The sequence below is a fragment of the Podarcis melisellensis genome, assembly GCF_964234715.1.
Source record: "Podarcis melisellensis genome assembly, chromosome: 3".
Lineage (NCBI taxonomy): Eukaryota > Metazoa > Chordata > Lepidosauria > Squamata > Lacertidae > Podarcis > Podarcis melisellensis.
In genome coordinates this window covers 79,765,501-79,770,205 of record NC_138530.1, presented here as the reverse complement: position 1 = coordinate 79,770,205, position 4,705 = coordinate 79,765,501, and positions in this window count along the sequence as shown.

Below are 4,705 nucleotides of genomic sequence, written 5' to 3'. Positions count from 1 at the left end.
AATTTGGGGGCAGCAGAAGCAACTTCCCATTTCTGTTTTGTAATCACCACAGCTTGGGTTTTCAACGTCTTCCAATAATGACCTTTTCCCTGAAGAATTACATGTCTCCTGCAGAATTAAGGAGCTGGTACACAGTAGTAAAAGGCCACGAGTGATCCTTACTCATTATGAGATATGCTACTGCAGGTTCAGAAATGGTGCTAATTGTTCTTTACAGCTGCTTCCACATCTGTGCTGGTTGCTACATAAACTGTAATATTCAGTACAACATAATCTTTGATCTCTCTCTCTCTGCCATCCGTACCTTCTTTCAAATTGTCAATTAGCATCAGACCTAAGGCTGTACATAATTAAAACAAAGAAGATGTTTATTCTTTGCCAGATGGCTTGAGATTACCCGATTGAAATATTTGTGAAGCACAAAGCCACATTTTCTAAACAGCATGACGAATGAAGATGCATGTGTCTTCCTAGCCGCTTCAATGCCAGCCAGGGATGAAAAGCAAAAGTGCTATTGAAGTATAATCTCAAAGGTTCTTAGCCAGATGTTTTCAGCAAAAGTGTCCCTCTGTCAATTTCTGCAAGTCCTGACTCAAAGGTAATAGCAGAATATCTACCTTTTGCTCACAATGGATTGGAGGGTGGCCTTGCAGCTGGGGGCGCAGCTATGTTGCTAACTTTACAACTGGGGACAATGTCTGACTTGGCACGTGAGGTTTGCACAAGAAGAGGTGAAACAGATTAGGCTCAAGGCAGAGTCACAGAATCACACAATTGTGGAGTTGCAAGGGACCACGAGAGTCATCTAGTCCAACCCCCTGCAATGCAGGAATATTTCACCCAACGTGGGGCTCGAACCCGTGAGCCTGAGATTAAGGGTCTCATGCCTTGACCCCTCTATCCAGGCTGCAACTTCTGACTGGCTCTCCTCTCATGCTTTTTTGTCTGGCTGACTGGCTGGCATGTGCCCTTGAACTGCGATCATAGGAGAGAGCAATGTAAGCTGGAATGTAGGCTACAGTACAAAGGTAAAACGCACACCTGTTACTCTCTTGCTTCTGGTCACAGACACCCAGGAAAGGACCATCTATTAGGCAATGTGAAGCCATTTGCTTCAGGCAGCAGATCTGACCCCTGTCCCAACCCCACCATTGCACTGCTGACTTGGTTTGCAGAAGGTGGCATTGTGGGGGTTATTGAGCAGCATCGGGGCACCTTGCCTACAGTGGCAAAGCATCTTTGGCTGAGCCTGCACCCACCAGTGGCATGCAGCCCCTTCCTGAAGGTTGTGCGGCCCTCAGGCTGACAAACACACCCACCGTGTGAAGCATCTGCGGCTAATGCCTCTTGGCTTAGCTTGTATTATTACAAGGGATGAAAATGAAAGCCAATACAGTGGTACCTCGGGTTACGTACTTAATTCGTTCCAGAGGTCCGTTCTTAACCTGAAACTATAAGAAAGAAGATTCCACCTAAACATTAGGAAGAACTTCCTGACAGTAAGAGCTGTTCGACCGTGGAATTTGCTGCCAAGGAGTGTGGTGGAGTCTCCTTCTTTGGAGGTCTTTAAGCAGAGGCTTGACAGCCATATGTCAGGAGTGCTCTGATGGTGTTTCCTGCTTGGCAGTGGGTTGGACTCGATGGCACTTGTGGTCTCTTCCAACTCTATGATTCAATGATTCTATGTTCTTAACCTGAAGCACCACTTTAGCTAATGGGGCCTCCTGCTGCCGCTGCGCCACCGGAGCACGATTTCTGTTCTCATCCTGAAGCAAAGTTCTTAACCCCAGGTAATATTTCTGGATTAGTGGAGTCTGTAACCTGAAGTGTATGTAACCTGAAGCATATGTAACCCAAGGTACCACTGTATGCAGTTCCATATCGGGACCAGGTTCCTGTAGCAATAAGAGATGCGTATCATTCCCAAGGTAAAGGAGTTCTGCCCTTGCCTGCATCTGACCAGCAGCTTCATACCTGAGGCTTTCAATTTTTCCCCTCTCTCCCCTAGTTACCTAGTCATTCCCCCCCTTTTTTTTTACTGCCTTCTGCTCCCATGCTTTTCACAGTAGCTTAATTTGCAAACATTTCCAGGTAATAATGCTTATCTCCATTCTGTTAAAAGCTTCACCAGTTGAGTTCTGCAGAATCGCTGGTGAAAGCCAGGCCAGGCTTTGCTTGGCTTGGCTTCTTCATTTGACAACCCAGCTATTAATTCAGTGTGGAGTATAGGTAGGGAGCTCCACATTATGTCAACAAGAAACATCAACATGCTTTAATGCGTTTGCAGACTGTGGCAATACCACGCCAGATCAATGGCTAAAGAAGTGATGGTACAAGAACCAACAACCACAGAGAAACGCAGTAGCTAACAGTGGAGGGCAGATGGGTCACTGCCTCATCAAGCTCAGTCTGCCCTCATCCAGCCCCCTACCCCCTGCCCCTCCCTGCCTTCTTACTCAGAACCAGGCCAAGGGGTCGTAATGCCTGTCTATCTTCTCCCTCAGTGTCTCCCTTGTAGAGCTCAGGAAGGAGGAGAATGGGGACAAAACTGGAATTGATTGGCTCTTTCTATCCTTAGCTCTAGCTCCACCTACTGTTTGTCTCCCTGCCTTCCTCCCTATCAGTTGCAATGGGTACTAGCCACCACTGTTAGCTATCTGAAAGCAACAGCACAGAAGAAGAAATTAAATCAGAGGAAAACATGGAATGCTATCTTCTTTCATTATTCTTAAAAGGGTTTTACAAGCCCAGAGAGCGACAGAGTTCAATTGTATAGATGACAATCAAGCTTTTGATACCTGCCCCCATCTCCATGGCATATAATGATAAGATAAAGAACTAGGGTTTTTCCCCCTTTAAAAAGGTGAATATATGAAAGAGGACGCTAACATGGAAAGAAGTGCTTCCATTTATTCCACCTTGAAGAGAGCCATTAACCCAATACAAATAGCATCCTCCATTAGTTCAGACTAAAGTGTTTATTGATGACACACCTTCAGAAGGTAATGAGAACAAGCGCCGGTCCTATTCAGTGAATGAGAGCAAACAATGGCAGCACCAGTTACTACTCAGAATCCGGTCAATTGAAATGTTGTGTTGATAACAATTAAGAGAGAATCAATGCATCCCTTACAGTTTGTAGCCATTAAACCCAGAATGCAACAGCTGGGATTTCTCCTTGGGGCTGCCTAAGCCATCTCCCATGAGTGGCCACAATTCACAGCAGCTGTTGCCAAGAAAATGATGTATGCAAAATCCTCCGAATTATATCCAGGCTGGTAGCTGGCCTGAGCTAGACATTCGGCAATGCATTGAGAACAAAGGAGAAGAAATGTGCTCCCTTCAGTAAAATGGAGAATTGCTCCACAAGAAGACCCCGTAAGTACTGAAACTGCAATAGAACCCCTTTGCCCAAACTGGTTAGCATCCCTGCAAGAAGCAGGAAACATGGATCCTTGGAAGCATCTGACTCCTTGGTTCACAGGTGGAGGTATGGAAAATGCATGCTTAAGCCGAGCTCCAGGGATTTCTCACAACCCCATGTTCATCCATGTCCTTATTTCAAACTGAAATCCAAGCAGGTGGATGAGACTGGCAGCATTTTGTCTGCACATACATGTGTTGGATGAGCAAGAAACATCATATTCGCTCATGCCCTGCTTGTGGGCTTCCCACAGGCATCTGGTTGAGCACTGTAAGAGCAGGATGGGCCCTTGGCCTGATCCAGCAGGCCCTTTTTAAGTTATTGTATGCCACAATTTGTACTCCCTAACTAGCTGTAGAGTAAGCCAGCGGCTTCATTTGGATGTTGAAAAGCATGGGGGAGAGGATGGAACCCTGATGCACCCCACAAGTGAGAGCCAAGGGGTCTGAACACTCATCCCCCAACAATACTTTCTAGACGTGCCCCAGGAGGAAGGAACAGAACCACTGTATAACAGTGCCCCCAGCTCCTCTAGACGGTACAGAAGGATGTTATGGCCGATGGTATCAAAGGCCATTGAGAGAGCCAGCAGAACTAGGAAACAGCTTTCACCTTTGTCCCTAGCCTGCCGGAGATCATTGGCCAGTGTGACCGAGGCAGTTTCGGTCCCATGATGAGGCCCAAATCCCAATTTGAAGGGACCCAAATGGTCCGCATCCTCCAGGTGTGCTTGGAGTTGTTCAGCAACCATCCACTCAATCACCTTGCCCAAGAATGGAAGATTTGAGACTGGGCGGTAGTTGGCCATATTGGCCGGGTCTAAAGATGTTTTTTTAAGAAGCAGTTTAATGACCGCCTCTTTGAGTGGGTCTGGGAAGGCTCCTTCACAGAGGGAAGCATTCACCACCCCACAGAGCCCATCGCCCAGCCCTTCCCGGCTTGCTTTTATCAGCCAGGATGGGCAAGGATCAAGGAGACAGGTGGTCAGTTTCACTTGTCCAAGCACCCTGTCCACATCCTTGGAGGTAACAGATTGGGATTGATTCCATGCAACTTGACTAGACAGGATTCTAGCATTCTCTTGCCCCGGCCCTGCTCCCATGGTGGAGTCTACCTGTTTCTGAATCTGAGCAACTTTATCTGCAAAAAACTTTGCAAAATTGTTGCAGGAGATCTTGGGGTCTTTACATGGCCCCGATGGCAAAGGTTGTTCTGTTAAATTGTGAACCACCTGAAAGAGTCTCCTGCTGCTGTTTTCTGCAGATGCAATAGAGGCAATGA